The sequence below is a fragment of the Mauremys reevesii genome, linkage group 3 (assembly GCF_016161935.1).
Source record: "Mauremys reevesii isolate NIE-2019 linkage group 3, ASM1616193v1, whole genome shotgun sequence".
Classification (NCBI taxonomy): domain Eukaryota; kingdom Metazoa; phylum Chordata; order Testudines; family Geoemydidae; genus Mauremys; species Mauremys reevesii.
Genome location: NC_052625.1, coordinates 154,003,937 through 154,021,787, shown reverse-complemented (window position 1 = coordinate 154,021,787; position 17,851 = coordinate 154,003,937). Strand labels below are relative to the sequence as shown.

The 17,851-nt window shown below is 41.2% G+C and overlaps 1 long non-coding RNA gene across 2 annotated transcripts; it reads left to right on the top strand.

Moving 5' to 3' along the window:
* Window positions 1–1,371: 1,371 nt before the first annotated feature.
* On the top strand, window positions 1,372–17,004 carry LOC120401422. 2 transcript variants are annotated; one of them, XR_005596434.1, is made up of 4 exons: window positions 1,372–1,462; window positions 6,908–7,056; window positions 14,641–14,710; window positions 16,795–17,004. It is a non-coding gene; the product is annotated as an uncharacterized LOC120401422 (long non-coding RNA). The 2 variants fall into 2 exon arrangements; XR_005596433.1 differs by lacking the exon at window positions 1,372–1,462 and adding an exon at window positions 1,469–1,791.
* Window positions 17,005–17,851: the final 847 nt, after the last annotated feature.

The following is a 17,851-nucleotide window of genomic DNA, read 5'->3' as shown; positions in this document are numbered from 1 at the left end:
CAACTACTGACCCACCTACACTGAAAACACTTGAAAATGACTAAGGAAAAAGCTGCACAAGGGAATACGTGTAGGAACTTTAAACTGGAGATGAGAGTGTGAGGATGCGTGTACGCTCTGTAGCAAAAAAAGAGGCAGGAGAGGAAATGGGAAAAGTTCCAGGCAGAAGCTCTACAGTGAAGCAGAGAGAATGTTGTTTTATAGATAATACTGTTATCTTTATTCTAATAAAGTTCCTTGTTCGCTTTTAGAAGAAAGTGACTCTTTCCCGTTGTTGTGCCACAGAGAGAACTGGCTGAGAGAGCAACTGAATTGAAACTGAGATGAGAGAACAATTAGATTTGAAAGAGTGCTGTTATTAGTGCTGCTGTGGCTGGCAAATAATGTGGCTATGCCCAGGATTCCCCTCCTGTCAGGCCTTAAACTACAAGAGAGGCTAAGGCGGAAATTGGTGCCTGATGGTAATAGTATTATTTCCTTTCCCTTCCAGCTAAATTTTAAACCTGGATATTTCTCCATCTTTGTAAACAAGAAAATCAGTAGCATGATATGGGATGGAGGGAAGTTGGAGAGGTACAGTATGGCATGGGAATGTCTGATCATAAAATAATGTTGGAGACTGTCAATATAAAATTATGGCAAATATACACCTTAAACAGCTGCTGAGACTACCAGAATTGCAGCTTGTACCTCTGTAACCTAATACTCTTCTTTTTAATAGATCAATTCAGAAAAGATTGCACACTTTTTATTAATGGTACTAAGTGACACACTCTGTGCTGTATCACTGGGAGTCTTTATTTTGGCATTTGTAGATGTCTACCTGAATGACACCCATCATTCCAGAGGGAACATATTTCTGTGAACTACCTTTCTAGCTATAGCATCCTGTAGGATCCTTCAGGGGGAAAGGTACTGTGTGTATGTAAAGTATTTTTTGAGATTCAAAATAAGAGCATGAGACAATAAATAAGGGAAGAAAATGATGTAAATATAAGTTACAGAGTAAATGGAATTGTAGAAGCTAATGTATAGAGCGTTTATATATATATATAATTGCACTGCAGGATATCACATGGTAAATGAAATGTTGTTTTATGTAGTATCAGGAATAATTATGTCTACACAAAATGTGTTGCTGCCATTTAAGGAAAGTGTGAACTGAACGAATACATTGATCTGCTGTACTGAATACTCCTAGCATATTGGATAAAGTCAGATTTAATAATATTACACCATCTGGAATCATACGATCAACTCCTCCATATTTTAAATGTTAAAATAAAATTAATAAATGAAATTTGAAACTGAAGTGGTACACATCAACACAAAGATGCCTGTTGCTAGGCACCACTTAGTCCCATTGTGACTGTTTTGATGCCAACATAAAGAAAGGCGGTGAGACTTCTCCACCTTGAAAACACTTAATCAGGAAGCATAGCAGATGCTACAAAGGAACCAGGTTAGATCTATCATCCTTACAGATCCAACTGGAGTGCAAGAAGCTGGTCAGGAAAATGGAGAGCTTCTACCATTCCCACCATATTTTTATCCCTGTCTGGAAAGTGTGTCCTATTCCCAGAAGGGTTAGGTGAAAAGTGGAGTTAAATATCTGTGGGTAATAAGGAACATTTTCCTGGCCAGAGTCTGTACTGATTTCGTTCTTTTTTTTTTTTTTTTTTGGATGGGGGAGATGAACCAGTAAGATCTGGGTCAGAGACTGGGATGTACATATGCTTCTCAATTTTGTACCTGCAACATGTATCAGAGCTGCATACTGCTGTGGTATAGGTTAGTACTTTCTATAATCTAAGACAGCACAAATACACTATGCAATACATTTTCCTATACTCTTGTATTATTCTTTGTTACACATTTATAGAGTTCAAGGCTAGAAGGGATCATTGGATCATCCAGTCTAACATCCTGTATATTACAGGCCATTACCCTAAGTGAGCCCAATAACTTGTGTTTGACGTAAGCATATCTTCCAGAAAAGCATCCAGTCTTGATGTGAAGAACATCAAGAGATGGAAAATCCACCACTTCCGTTTCTAGCTTGTTGACTTAGTAGTGGCTAAGCACTTAAAAAATTGTGCCTGATTTCTAATTTGAATTTGTCTGGCCTGAGTTTTCAGCTACTGATTCTTGTAGTGCCTTTGTCCACTAGATTAAAGAGCCCTTTAGTAATGCTATTTTCTCCCAATACGTAGATACTGTAGTCAGGTCACCTCTCAATCTTCTTTTTGAATAAGCTAAAGAGACTGAACACTTTAAATATCTCAGGGTCAATAATCTTCTCCAGGTCTCAAATAATTTTTGTGGCTGTTTTCTGCTCGCTCTCCAATTTTTCAAAGTCCTTTTAAAAACGTGGACACCAGAACTGGATACAGTACTCCAGTAACAGCCTCATCAATGCCATATACAGAGGTAAAAATCACCTCCCTATACCTACTCACTTTGCCCCCATTAACACATTCCAGGATTTTATTTATTTAATTAATTTATTTATTTATTTGCTTGCAATAACAACACACTAGGAGCTTGTTCAGTTGCTTGACCTCTAAAAATCCTTTTCATTGTCACTGCTCTCCAGGATACAGCCCCCCATTCAGTAGGTATGGCCTGCATTCCTTGTTCCTAGTTGTATCACTTGGTATTTGAAGCTATATTAAAATGCTTTTTATTTGAATGGGCCCAGCTTACCAAGTGATCCAGATTGCTCCACATGACTGTTCTGTCCTCATAATTCTTTAACACTCTGTGTCATCGACACATTTTATCAGCAAATTTATATTGCTGTAGTCCTAAAGCACACCAAGTACTGGGCCCATTGTGCTAGGTTTGTATAAATTAATGGTAAATGACAGACAAGGAGCTTACAATGTAAAATATGCCATCAGCTAAGTCTATAAATCTAAGCTCACATTTAGTTAGAAATAGTGTAATATACCATTTCCCGCTTGTCTGAAGGGAAGGGCAAGAGAGAGGGAGGGGGGGAAATGTCACCAAAGATGTTTGAAATCAAGTATACAAGATATCCTATAGCACAATGTTTTGAAAAGGACCCACCACAAAAATCTTTAAAGAGACATTTCCACTTGAGAGAAGGGAACAGCATGGCCTTCAATCAATATATATGATGGTTTTGTGCAGCAGGAGTAGTTCTTAAATTCTTGACCAGACAAAGCAGCTGCAGAGGAGAGTCCAGCTGTTTTTTCATAATCCCAGCATTTTAAGAGTTTAAGCAGCAAATGCCAGAAGCTGCTGCTGTTAAAAAATATACGGTACATACAAATAAATTGGATTGGGGCACTGTGACGATCCCTTTGAAAATGAGTTTGGGGAACTAATGATAATCAGGCTTTATTTCCATCACTAACGACGTCAAAAGAACACATCCATTATCAGACCAGGCTGAAGCATTATTTGATGGAAGAAATCTAACGAAGATATAATGGAGCTTTCCTATTAAATCAATAGCACAGAGTAATAGACAGATGTCCTAATTACACTTCATCATACCTAGCGGCAATATTAGCTAAGTTTAAAAGGACACTGCTGAGGTATTTTTCATGATTTTCAAAATCAGTTTTCTCTGCAATTGGAGGATTAGTACTCACTCAGATCAGCCATCTTAGCTACAGCAACAGAAAGGTCAATCTGTGCTTGACTTTTATTTAAGAGGCCGGAGATCGTTTTATAGCAGAACTTCACAAAAGCAGCTCTTTTCAACAAGTTGCAGTATTGTTAAGGAAACAGCCCGTGTTTTGGAATCAAGTTTCCCTTATCTTTTACTGTGGTCATTGTTAATAGGAAATACTCAGTGGTGGGACTGGGTTAAAAATCATTCATGTTTCAATAATTAACTCCCAATGTCTTTTCAGCAGAAGCATAAACCCTATTTTTAGAATAAATGGCCACATGGAAAACACAAATGCATATATATCCTTGTTATTAAGGTTTATTCCTACAGTAACACCAGGTCCAAATGTCAGGCTTCTGTAATGGAAACTGTGCAGCCTGTGATAGAATTAAGGAAGAATAATCATCACAGAATCACAATACATTTTCCATGTAGATTCTGAGTAAATTTTAAGGGTAGCCTCACGTAGAGCATGTTGCAATAATCTAACCTGGAAGTTACAAAGGCAGGGAACAGTGTAGTGGAATAGTCACAGCCTCTTAAACAGCTGTAAGTGAAACAGGCACTAAGTGCCAGATCCTCAGGAGGTATAAACAGGTCCAGATTAATGCAGGGGATTTAGGGGCTGCAGCTCAGGGCCCCGGGCTAAGGGGGGACCCTGGCGCAGCAGGGCTCAGCCAGGCTGCCTGCATGCCATGGCCCTATACCGCTCCCGGAAGTGGCTGGCTGCTCGCACGTTTGTGTGGCCCCAGAAGGGAGAGTGGGGCAAGCGGCTCTGCACTCTGCCCCTGCCCCCAGCACTGTCCCCACAGCTCCCATTTGCCAGTTCCCAGCTAATGAGAGCAGTGGGCATGGCACTTGTGGGCAGGGGCAGTGCATGGAGACATGCTGTTCCACTCCCCCTAGGGGTGCGCAGAGACATGCTGGCAGCTGGCTGCTTCTGGGAGCGACATGGGGCCACGGCATGCAGGCAGGCAACCTGCCTGGGCCCTGCTGCACTGCCAGCCGGGAGCCACCTGTGGTAAACGCCTCCCAGCCAGAGCCTGCACCTCGCACCGCCTCCTACACCCCAACCCCCTGCCCCTGGTCAGAATCCCCTCCTGCACCCCAACCTCATGACCTAGGTCAGAATCCCCTCCTACACCAAACTCCCTCCCAGAGCCTGCACCCCTCACTCTCTCACACCCCAACACCCAGCCCCAGCCTGGAACCCCCCCTGCACCTAAACTCCCTCCCAGAAAGAAACTAATATAACAGCTGTTCCAAGGTAAGAAGCAGGCTATTTTGAATTAATTTAACTATATTCTACATGTTTTAAGACTGAAATGTAACCACAAAATGGCTTTATGTTAATTAAAAGGCAAATTTAGTATAGCGTTAATAGCCTTGATACCATAATTGTGATCATTTTGTTTTAAATTAGAGAAAAGACTTGTATACAGGGCCCCACAAAATCTAATAGCCCCGGGCCCCACAGGAGAGTTAATCTGGCCCTGGGTATAAATGAGCACAATCTATTGATTTCCATACGCTCATCTTCTTGATTTTCAGGATGCAACAGTAGCACATACAGCCAAATCCTCAGGTGGTGTAAATTAATACAGCTTTATTGACCCCAGCCTAACCTCACCCTTTCTATCTAATCTAGACAAACCTTTGTGTCTGGCAGGAAGAGGAGAGTACAATGAGCCTCACTCACTTCGTCATGCAGTTACACCTTTCCTGATGGTCGAAGTACTAGAGGTCCCTCCTTGTTTTCCCCCCCCTTCATCATAGGGTTGTCAGGGACTCCCTAGTGCCACCTCTGCAGCTGTCAAGGGAGGTGAGGACCCTGCTGCCACTCCTTTGGGAACTGAGGGGGCCTCATGCCATGCCCTTCCTCTTTGGGAGGAAAATGTGTTGTCATTGTAAGGGGTGGGGCCACCAGGGAGGTGATTTGTTGTGCTTAAGAGCTTGGATTACCTCAGTCTGGCCCTGGTCTTTACCATCTATGAGGGGCAAAATCCTCTCCAGCTGACAGATTGTTGGAAGATACCCTATAAACACTGCTACCTCACTGACCAAAACCAGATGAAACACCAGCAGAGAAGACTGTGGGGAGTTGAAAACAAGCCCCTCAGGGAAGGGCCCTAACCTCTGGGCTATTAGCTGTACTGGACTGGTTTTCTCTCCTTTGTGGACATACTTAACTCCAGGAGATGGTTCACAGCTGTGAATCCTCAGTGACAGCAGGTGCTCAACTCCCTTTGAGGGTCAGGTCTCAAGCCCCACGCATCTCTATGGCGTTTCCTACTCAGTAGGAGGTGGCTTCTTTCTGGCCTCCATGGATCCCGTATCTAGGCACCTACATCTCCCTATTGTATGGGGAGTCTAGACACCTAACTCAGATCTGTGAATGCCACTAGCCAGCAGCATACCTTCAAATTAGGTGTTGCATCACCTAAATCCCTTTGTGGATTTAGCCCCAGCTGCATGACTGTTGTCTTTTTTTTTTTTAAACAGACATGGTTAGGATTTCAGCATTAGGTCTCATCTGAAAAGACAATACTTCCATATGCACAGAGTAGCTCAACACCACAGTGGTGAATTGTTTCAATATTAATTCAGAGGAAAGAGTGCCACCTGCTGAATAACCAAGACCACTTTCTGCACCATCTGGATTTCCTTGGAAAACTCCCACCCCTACTGAGCTTATGAAGTCTTAGGAAAAAGGAGGAAAACAAATATAGGTGGCAATCCTTTTCTGCCCTATACTTGCTAATGCTCTATAAATGCACCAGGAGAATGGCATCAGCAAATTGTTGTACCAGAAATCATGTTAGCTGTTGTCATGGAACATTTTTTCTGGTTGGGACAGGCAGCATTCAGTTACCCCGGTATTGGTACCAATAAGCCAATTGCCACTGCCACTAAGGACTAGACTATTTCTTATGGGAGTTTAGCATCAAGATCAGCCACTTCCACCAAGATGGCTATCCATGCCCATGCTGGTTTTCCTTCTACAAATTAGTTTTTGCCTAATTAATTACCTTGTGCATGATGGGAATGATCTTTTCCCTTGTTGAATTATGTGTAAAATCTATGCAATGAATTGTACAGTGCTCAAAAAGGTTGAGCATGTAGAACAATTGTTTTATGTAGGTGAGTAATGCCCCTGTCTTCTGTATCAGGATTTTACTTTAAAAATTTTGTTCAGGTTCCTTTGTATTTTTTGTGCTACCTGCTGTAAGAGTTAAACACTGACTTTCTCTGTGATTTAAGCTGTGAACAGAAGAGCCAGAATAAAGGAAAACAGTGAGGGAGACCGACTGAGCCAACTTTCTGTCAGTCTTTCATGCTGATTATAAGTCTCACACTGCGCAGTTACCCCTTGGAGTATTTTACAAAAGATTGAAAATTCTGTTGAAAAGGTAAATGGAATTAATTTAGAAAAAAATTGAAAGAATTTTCTGACAGGCTTTGTTCTAATGAAGTAAGGAATTATTTTTGTATCATTTACATTCATCGGGCACAGTAAAGCTTGCTGACAATCTGAGTGGCTTTATAAAGTAGCACTGTATGTGGGAGATGGCTTAGCCTGTTCTACAATTTCGTTGTTTTAGAATTATTTTTTCCCCTTAATGTGACTGATTTTAATATGTTGTGAAAAACAGATTTCCTCCCCTTACCACAAAACATTTTTTGTGCACCCCCCTATTCAGGAAACACTGGAGTGTAAGCATTTCTCACTTTGCTATCTGATAACATTTAAGATTAGCCAAAAAAGGTTGCTACAAACTGTTAATATTATTTTAATCTCTGCTTTCTTTTAATCTTAAACACATCAGAAGTAGCATGGTTTTTCTTGAAGAACAAAGCATTCAAGTTTTCTTCCATATTGTTAATTAAACTGGGCAGTTTTATAAATCAGATTAATCTCCTCTTTAAATATTCACTGTTAAATTATACCACTATATAGTCTAAATTGGTCATGTGTTATTCAATGAATAACTAATTCAAATTGGCTTTTGTGCTTATGACTGTCTATTTAAAAAAATAACTTCCATTTTATTTAGCAGGAACATACTATATTTATACCACCACAGTTAGGGCCATATTGTACCATTATTTAAATGATTTCAATGAAGACTTCTGCTTAAAAAATGAAAGCAGGATAGATCCTTAGTATATTTTTGAAAAGCATTAAATAATATTTCTCTGTTGGTGACTCTATTGAAGCAAGTAACATCCCTCATTGTGACACCAAAGTCATTCAAATTTAGAGAACTGGAGTTACAGATCTTAGGGGAACATTTTCAGATGTGCCTAAATCCCATTTCCATTGAGATTTCAGTGCCTAAGGGCTAGATCCAAAAGGATACTGAAGTGCCTAACTGCCTCTTTACATGCCCAAGTCCGCCATCTAGATACCACTGACATTCACAAAACCACTGCTCAGCTGCTGCCTAACCCTGTAGGCACTTAAATCCCCATAGGCACCTAAGTTTCTCCCAGTGGCTATGTGCAAAGTCATCCAAACCCTGACACTGCCCCATAATTAATGAGCTGTTTAGAGCCCTTGCTCATGCCTGGCCAGGAGTCTCAAACTAGGCCACACAAGAGAGGGGGGATGCACCCCCTGGATCCTCGCACCCCCAGAAGTATGTAAGGGACACCTACATGCGCACATGCTCTGCCCACACTAGGACCCATATGGTGCCTTCTCCCTTCATGTGGCTTTGGCAAAAAACTGCAGCGGGGCCGGCCAGAAACTCCAGCTGGTAGGGACAGAAGTGGCCAAAGCCCGGACCTGCAGGCATCCAGAGACTATTCTGCAGCTTTGACTGAAGTTTCTCTGCCTTGTGCTGAGTGACTGTTCCTGCCAACCCTCTCGTCCTCCCGCCGTGTAGCTTCACCCACCTGTAGGGTCAGATATACACCTTACACGCCCCTAGGCACAGCATCTTCTGCACCCCCTGCCTAGAGCCGACCTTCATGTTTTCCGTAAAAAATGAAATTTTTAACCCACTTTTAACTTGTAGGCATCCCTAGGCACATGCCGACTGTGCCTATTGGAAATCTGGCCTTGCATAGCCGCGCCTCTTACTCCTTGACCTGCTCTCCCAGCCCATTCCCTTCCCATTTAGCTGATCCCCTAAATGGCCTCCCACCCTGTGAAAAAATCTTGTGGCACTAACATGCCACTTGCTGCCATCACATTGTTGACTCCACTTGTGTGTTCTACCCCTCCCCCCACTTGAGTCTGTCTTGTCTGTGTAACCCCACGGCACTCCCCTGGGCTCCTGGGGCTCTGTGCACTGGTAGCGTGGGCGGGAGACAGCACTGTCTCTGATAGGCAGGGGGTCAAGGGCAGCCTCAGCCTCTCCTAGGCAAGTCAGCGGGCGAGAGGAGAGACACCATGTCGAGCGCCAGGGGCCCTGTCGGCGCAGAGGCCAGAGAGCAGGGGGTCTGCTCAGTGTCTGAGAGAAAGGAGGCGGCAGAGTCAAATGGCTGACAAGTGAAAGCTGGGGAAGAAGAGTTAGTCTGATCAATGGGAAGTGAGATGCCTGCCCTGGGCACTCTAGGGAGGGGAGAAGCCAATCTGAGCAGTGTGGAGCCAGCAACAGAAAGGGCTGGTTAGTCCCAGGACTGCACCCAGGTTCCCCTGAGAAATGGCTTCTGGGGATCTGGAGGCAAGGATTTGAAACCAGGCAAATACCATAACCACTGGGCTACTGGCAGTGCGGGGGATCTCTTTCCCTCTGTTTTCTTTTTGCAAGAAAGGGCTGGCCTGCCTTAGATGGCTAACTGCAGGAGAGGGTTCACAGCTGAGACTCTCAAGTGGAGATAGGCACTTCCCTCTACCTGTCAGTCAAGTGCTTAAGGCCCAGATCAGTGGGAGTTAGGCACCTAAGCACCTTTGTGGATCTAGCCTTTAAGCTCTGCCCTTTCCTCTGCATTTTGCTTCTGGATAGCTTAGGTGGCTCCCTGATCAACTTGCTGGCTTCTGGGAATCTCTTTGTTAAGCACCTAACTCTTCCCATATAATGCATGGAGTATCCAGGCACCTCAGTCAGGGCTGTGAATTCAAACAGGCAGCAGGGCATCTAGGAGTTAGGCATTGCAACTAAGTCTCCTATGTGAATCATGTCCTATATCCCCCTTCACATCTTTCCTCACACTCCTCCTATCTGGTGCATTTTTAAAAATTTTATTGGACCTTTTTTATTTTATTTTTATGAGTTAGTTGCCTTGAGGAGCCTTCCTAGATTTAGGGCTATAACATTTTTTTACATTAGGTTACTTTAACAAGAGAGAGAATAGCCTAAAAGTATTTGCAATATAAGTTTGAATAATGACACAGCATATTCTGACTTGGTGTATCCCTATTTGAGTATATTTGTAAATGGGAAGCAATAAAATAAACTGTAAAAAAATAAACCCTGTAAGAATAATTTGTCACTTGGAAAATTTTGCTCATTTACTTTCTGCTAGCCTGTTGAAGGTTCAATTGAGCGATAATATTTTTTTTATCAATGAGGCATTATGAAAAAAATACTAGATCCATATGGAGGGACAGGGCTTGACTCCATGTTCTGTTGCTCCTCTTCTTTTGTCTTATTTTACATTTTGAAAAAATCCTTTACTGAAACTTTTGGTTTCTTCTTTAGCTCACAAGTTTTCATATTTTGGCTGCTGAGTTACATGACTAGTAGGAAAGAAAAAAACTGATGAAATGGATCAGCAAGCTCAAGTGCCATCTGACCTAGAATGGTTCTTCTGTCTTGTCAAGATCTACATAGGAAGGCTTCCCACTCCCCAGGCACTTAAGAGTCCTAACTGAAGGTATACACAAGAAAACCAACAGACTGTGGTGACTATGACCTTTCTGCATGGCAAAGTTGAAAGGTTATTAGCAAAACATAATTTAGAAGAGAGTTGAGGGGAGGAAAACATTGAAGAGGGTGAAGGAAAAAGCTGAGGTTTCTAGGCCCTGATTCATCAAAGCATGTACTTAATTGTAGGAATGTCAGTAGGGCCACTGATTTCAATTGGACGACTTGTGTACTGAAAAGCATGTGCTTAACTACTTTGCTCGATCAGTGTTTTTCTGAAGACAGTGATATTTTCAAGCATACCAAGAATGTTATCAATAACATTCTGAAACAAAGGTTTTTGAACAAGTAGTGAAGTTGAAAAAACTGAAAATGCTGAAGGCCTCAGGTGACTGGGAGAGGTGTGATGTTTTATGGAACAGGTAGTATCTCATTTGGTCATAATCAGTTTAAAAGATAACATTTTTTCAGTATAAAATTAGGTAATCAGAGGTGATTAACAAAGTCAGAAGCAGGGGAGAGCTTTGAGGCACAATAATTGTTATTGTCTGTCTTCTGAGCCATCTGATCAATCCCTTAAGACAATCAAGTCCAAAAATACCATCCTTATGGTACTGTAGATCATGAGATTTAATTTTTCTGGACATCCCAAGACAAGGAGGAAAAAGCTGAATGTGATTAAACAAAACTTCCCTGCAAAGGAATTGAAGAATGTGTTGTCAACTCCCTTGTAACACTCCATGGCTATGACTACATTTGGAGTTGGAGGTGTGATTCCCAGCTCGAGAAGACATACTCGTGCTAGCTCTGATGGAGCTACTGCACTAAAAATAGTAGTGTAGACTCAGTAGCACAGGCAGTGGTATGGGCTAGCTGCTCTGAGTACATATCCAGGGAGTCTAACCAGATTTGTACTCACAGTGGCTAGCTCGCCAATGCTTGTCCTTCTGCAACTATACTACTATTTTTAGCACACTAGCTCAATGAAAGCTAGTGCAAGTCTACTTGAGCTGGAAGTCACATCCCCAGCTTCAAGTGTATTCAATACAATATTCAATATAAGATAATATTTCATATTTTGACATGCAATGTCTGCTCAGTAGTTAATTTATTAAATTGAGACTGAATTCTTCAAACACTTACGGGTATGGATAACTTTATATTCCTGTGTAAACTTACTCATGTGTGCAAGTGTTTTCAGGAGCGGGCCCCCAAATGAATAATTTCTGGTTAAGGACTTGGGATCAAATAATTTGGATACAAGATCTTTCCTCATCCCTTTTCTTTTTATGAATGAGGCTGTGTTAAGGATGTTCACTTACATGTGGGTTTCCTATGAATGCTGATACAAATTTTGCAAGAAGATCAGTTTGTTGCACTAATAGCACAACTTTTTCAGTTCTCTCTTTTGAACTACACTCTACAGAGTTACACTTACTATTTGAGTTTGAGATATTACTATACGAAGAAGTAGATTATTTTAATACCAACCATGCAGTCAGGCTTTAAACTAAAGGAGACCTGGGAAGCTCCCCCGTCTTGCTCTCTTTCTGGATTGTAGGAGCCTTGCTTTCATAGAACTCCCTCTCTTCTCTAGCTGGTGAAGTGAGGTTTCAACAGGCAGAGGAATCTAAAGTGGAAATAGCAGATGGTGCTGATGCCTGGCCTTCCCAGCTTTCCCCCCAGTGGGTGGAACAACATCGTCACCTAGCAGGGGAAGAAAAATTGTCTCAGCTGAGGGTCCTCTAAAGAAAAATCTGCTTTCCCCTCCAGGGGTAGAGGAAGAGAATCCCCATCACCCACCAACCTTCACTCTTCCAGCTCCCTTTCCTCCCTGGGAATGTGGAGAGTGAGGAGAGAGGGAGACAAATAAATATATAACACAGAGTTTTGCATAACATTTCTCTCTTGAAATGCATTTTAAATCTTCTAAGATGCAGGGAAATTACTTTCAGCATTTCAAAATTTCCACACCCTGCTCCGAATCCTCCATATTTTATTTGCTTTTACATCAGTATGGATAATTATCTTAGGCAAATCCTCCATTCTGGTGGAAATTGGAGTGGGGGACAAAAGAGATGTGTCTCTAGCCAGATCCATGTTTTGCACAAGTTCTGATTTTCTCCGATCTCAAGAAATTAGCTAATTTTAGATATTCTTCTTTTGTCCTCATCTATATCACCCCATTCACAGATTATTGAGTCAGAAAAGAGTCCTATGATAACCTAATATGACCTCCCATATAATACAGGCCATTGGACTTCCTTGAATTCATTCTTTGATTGATTTTAAAATTACAAGTGATGGACCTTGGAAAATTGTTCCAATGGTTAATTACCCTCACTGTTAAAAACTGGCACCTTATTTCCAGACTGAATTTGTCTAACTTCAACTTCCAGTCATTGGATTTTGTCTGCTAAAATAAGGAGCTCATTACAAATTTTTGTTCACCATGTAGGTATTTACAGACTATGATCAAGTCACCCCTTAACCTTCTTATAGTTAAGTTAAACAGATTAAGCTCTTTGAGTCTCTTACAAGGCATAATTTCTAGACCTTTCATTATTCTCATGGCTTTTCTCTTAACCCTCTCACAACATCCTTCTTGACTTGTGGACACCAGAACTAGACACAATATTTTAGTAGTGGTTGCACCAATGTGAAATACGATAACAACATACTAAAATAATAAACCTCCCTACTCTTGCTTGATATTCCCCTCTTTATACATTCAAGGATTACATTAGCCCTTTTGACCACAGCATTACACTGGCAGCTCATGTCCAGCCGATTATCGGCCATGACACCAAGTCTTTTCAGAGTTACTGTTTCCCAGATAGAGTCCCCCTTCCTGTAAATATGGCCTATATTCTTTGTTCCTATATGTATAACTGTATGTTTGGCTGAATCAAAACACATAGTACTTGCTTCTGCCCAGCTTATCAAGTGATCCACTGTAGTGACTACTCGGTAGCTGTGACCAATCTTCTTTGTTATTTACCACTCCTCACATATTTGTCTCATCTGCAAACCTTATCGATTATGATTATATGTTTTCTTCCAGGTCATTGATAAAAATATTATTTAATGTGGGACCTAGAACAGAACCCCACTAGAAATACACCTGTTCAATGATGATTCACCACTTACAATTACATTGTGAGATATCAGTTAGCCAGTTTTTAAATCAATTTAATCTTTGTTGATTTCATATTGTTCGATTTTTTAAATCAAAATGTCATGTGGAATCAAGTCAAATCATTTGCCTTACTGAAGTCTATTACATCAACATTATTATCTTTATCAAACAAACATGTGATTTCATTAAATATATATCCAGTTATCAAGCTAGTTTGACAGGATCTATTTTACATAAACCCATTTATATTGGCATTAATTATATTAACCTTGAATTCTTTATTAATTGAGTCCCATATCAGCTGTTTCATTTTTTTGCCATGGATCAATCAGACTAACAGGTGTACAATTATTGTGTGACAGACTACACCCCTGCACTCACACCCTACACCAGGGATCGGCAACCTTTGGCACACAGTCCACCAGGCCAATGGGGGCGGTGGGAAGCGGTGGCCTGCACATCCCTTGGCCCGTGCTGCTTCCCGCAGCCCCCATTGGCCTGGAGCGGTGAACCGGGGCCAGTGGGAGCTGTGATCGGCTGAACCTGTGGATGTGGCAGGTAAACAAACCGGTCTGGGCCACATGCTAAAGGTTGCCGATCCCTGCTCTACACAGTGTTATAATAATCTTTGTACAATATATGCCATATAAGATATCATTTGAAAACTCATAATTTGCTGGTCAATATTGTCCTGATAAATATGTATGGTAACATTGTATGTGAAGTTATAAGATTCCCCTATATGATGTTATTAACATATGTTCCAAACCCTATAGCCCTGCCCAGGCAGAAGTCGGCAAATAGGTCTGTCCTAAACAAAGGAATGTGTGCTTGCCTTAATTTGCATTTAAGCAATAAACAGAGTCATGAAGCAGGAAGGGAAACCAAAGGAAGCTCAAACAGGTGGGAAAAAAAACAGCAGGGAACTCTTTGTCTCCTGGTTCTAGTTCTCAGCTGGAAATATTTTTCAAGAGGGGACTGAAACAATAAAAATGGACGCAAACACCCCAAGACTCACCTCTCTTTCTTTCTGTCCTTAGCATTCTCCGTACCTGAGAAGACAAAGGAAACAGCCATTGGACTCTTGGGGAGGGGTCCTGACTTATAGAGGTTAGTCAGTAATCTTGCTGGAAGCATGTGGTGAGAAATTTTGCTTGAATCTATAGTTGGTTAAGGTAAGCACTAGAAAGCATTTTATCTTTACAGTAGAACCTCAGAGTTACGAACACCTTGGGAATGGAGGTTGTTCGTAACTCTGAATAAAACATTATGATTGTTCTTTCAGAAGTTTACAACTGAACATTGACTTAATACAGCTTTGAAACCTTAGCGTGCAGAAGAAAAGTGCTGCTTTTAACCATCTTAATTTAAGGAAACTTTCTCTGCTTGTTTCATTTACCTTGTCAAGTTTTTTAAAAAACTTTCCCTTTATTTTTAGTAGTTTACATTTAATACAGTACTGTACTCCATTTGCTTTCTTTTTTGTCTCTGCTGCTGCCTGATTGCGTACTTCCAGTTCCAAATAAGGTGTGTGGTTGACTGGCCAGTTCATAACCATTTCTGACTTTTACGCCTCATTACTTGTACTCACTTAAACTCTATCTCTTTGTAGTTAAGAAACTTGTTTTAGTTAATCCAGTGTGTTTAAGTATCTGGGTAACTCCATTGGTAGGTTTTGGGCATTTACAAATCCGCGATGACAGTTAGCAGCTATAACATGAATTGTGGAATGAATCCCAGACTATAGAACCAAACAATTTCCATAGAAGAAACAATAATAAAAAGAAGCTTATAGCTGAGGAAGTATAGATTTGGACAGCATAGTAATTACTGTATCAAGCGGAGTGCCCCAAGGGTCGGTTCTGGGGCCGGTTTTGTTCAATATCTTCATTAACGATCTGGAGGATGGCGTGGACTGCACCCTCAACAAGTTTGCAGATGACACTAAACTGGGAGGAGTGGTAGATATGCTGGAGGGTAGGGATAGCATGCAGAGTGACCTAAACAAATTAGAGGATTGGGCCAAAATAAATCTGATGAGATTCAACAAGGACAAGTGCAGAGTCCTGCACCTAGGACGGCAGACTCCTACGCACTGCTACAGACTAGGGACCGAATGGCTAGGCAGCAGTTCTGCAGAAAAGGACCTAGCAGTTACAGTGGATGAGAAGCTGGATATAAGTCAACAGTGTTCTCTTGTTGCCAAGAAGGCTAATGGCATTTTGGGCTGTATAAGTAGGGGCACTGCCAGCAGATCGAGGGATGTGATCATTCCCCTCTATTCGACATTGGTGAGGCCTCATCTGGAGTACTGTGTCCAGTTTTGAGCCCCACACTTCCTTGAAGGATGTGGTAAAATTGGAAAGAGGCCAGCGGAGGGCAACAAAAATGATTAGGGGGCTAGAGCACATGACTTATGAGGAGAGGCTGAGGGAACTGGGATTGTTTAGTCTGCAGAAGAGAAGAATGAGGGGGGATTTGATAGCTGCTTTCAACTACCTGAAAGAGAGTTCCAAAGAGGATGGATCTAAACTGTTCTCAGTGGTAGCAGATGACAGAACAAGAAGTAATGGTCTCAAGTTGTACTGGGGGAGGTTTAGGTTGGATATTAGGAAAAACTTTTTCACTAAGAGGGTGGTGATGCACTGGAATGGGTTACCTAGAAAGGTGGTGGAATCTCCTTCCTTAATGGTTTTTAAGGTTAGGCTTGACAAAGCCCTGGCTGGATGATTTAGTTGGGGATTGGTCCTGCTTTGAGCATGGGGTTGGACTAGATGACCTCCTGAGGTCCCTTCCAACCCTGATATTCTATGATTCTACTGGAATAAATTGTCTTTTTATTCATTTGCTTTTCTATGGTACATATTTCTATATTATCTGAGCACCAAACCACAGGAATTTCACTAGTCTAAGCCATTAAAAATAATGAGATTTAAAAAAATAAACATGTTTATTTTTATTTGTCTTCTTTTAAGCCTATAGGGGTCATGTTTTCAAGCTTTACTATGCAAACATGAGGTCTGGAAATTTACTTTTCTACAAAATGAAAGCTCATACTGTCATGTAATCACACCTTAAAGTTGAGGCTTTAAGACAAACAACCAATATCACAAGTCTCAATAAAATCATGAGCATTTTGTTTCATCTTCATCTTACCTTTTGTGGTAAGGAAGTATGACGGTTCTGTTTCACAGATGAGGAGCTGAGGCACAGAGACATTAAATGATTTGGTCAAGGACACGCAGGGAGTCTGTGGTATGGCCAGGAAATCAAGTACAATTCCCCTGAATCCCAGCCCTGTGCCTTAACTGCATGACCATCCTCAGCACTGCCAACTCCAAATGTTCCAAAATCATGAGACTGGCTTAAAAATCATAAGATTAAAATAAAATAAATGCATTTTGGGTTTTTCTAGTTCTTCAACCTTCAGGGTATGAGAGGTATGTATATCACTTTTTTTTTATTATTTTCTCTGAACTATGAGGGCTAAATTTCTTTTTTTTTTTAAAAAGGGAAGCAGAGATTTGCAAATACTCATGACTCCAGATGTTGGGCTTTAAGAAAAAACAATTATTGCAAGACTTAAATGACACATTTTACTTGCCATTTTCTTCAAGCTTGCTTTCCGTTCTTGACTGAAGCATTTTTTTGCTGCTGTTTCATGTGGTGGGCCTGAACAATGAAGTGATAATGCATAGTTGGACAGCTGGAATCAGATGCTAGCACTGATGTGAGATCCTTGCCAAGATTCCTCACAGGATTCTCTCTGTTGAAAAGCCAACTTATCGCCACATGCAGCCAGCTCTATTCATATATTCCTCTCAAAGTTAGTGACAATAAATATTATAAAATCACACAAATCCAGATGGCATGGGTTATAGTTGCCAGCCGTTCAACTACTTGTGAGTTCTATCTCTTGTTCTGCAGCTTTGCGCACACAAAAAAAAGCTCTAGTCCTGTTGCAATTATTTTTAAGACACCCTTTACCCATAGATATTTTCAAGTCTTGGTCTACAATAAGTGTAGAAGCATAGCAAATTGTTGGTAGTAAATCAAAGATTTGGCCACTGTACATGTTTTCAAATGGTGGCCTTAAACTCTCCTAAAATAAGAGCATCCCAATTTTTACATTTGAAGAGAGACTGTTTCAGGAATTCTACCTATATATGCTAAGTTGTTTAGATTAAAAAATTCCTGCTTAGCACTGTACAAGGGTTTGCTAGGACTCATCCCCCTCTGGGGCGGCGGGGA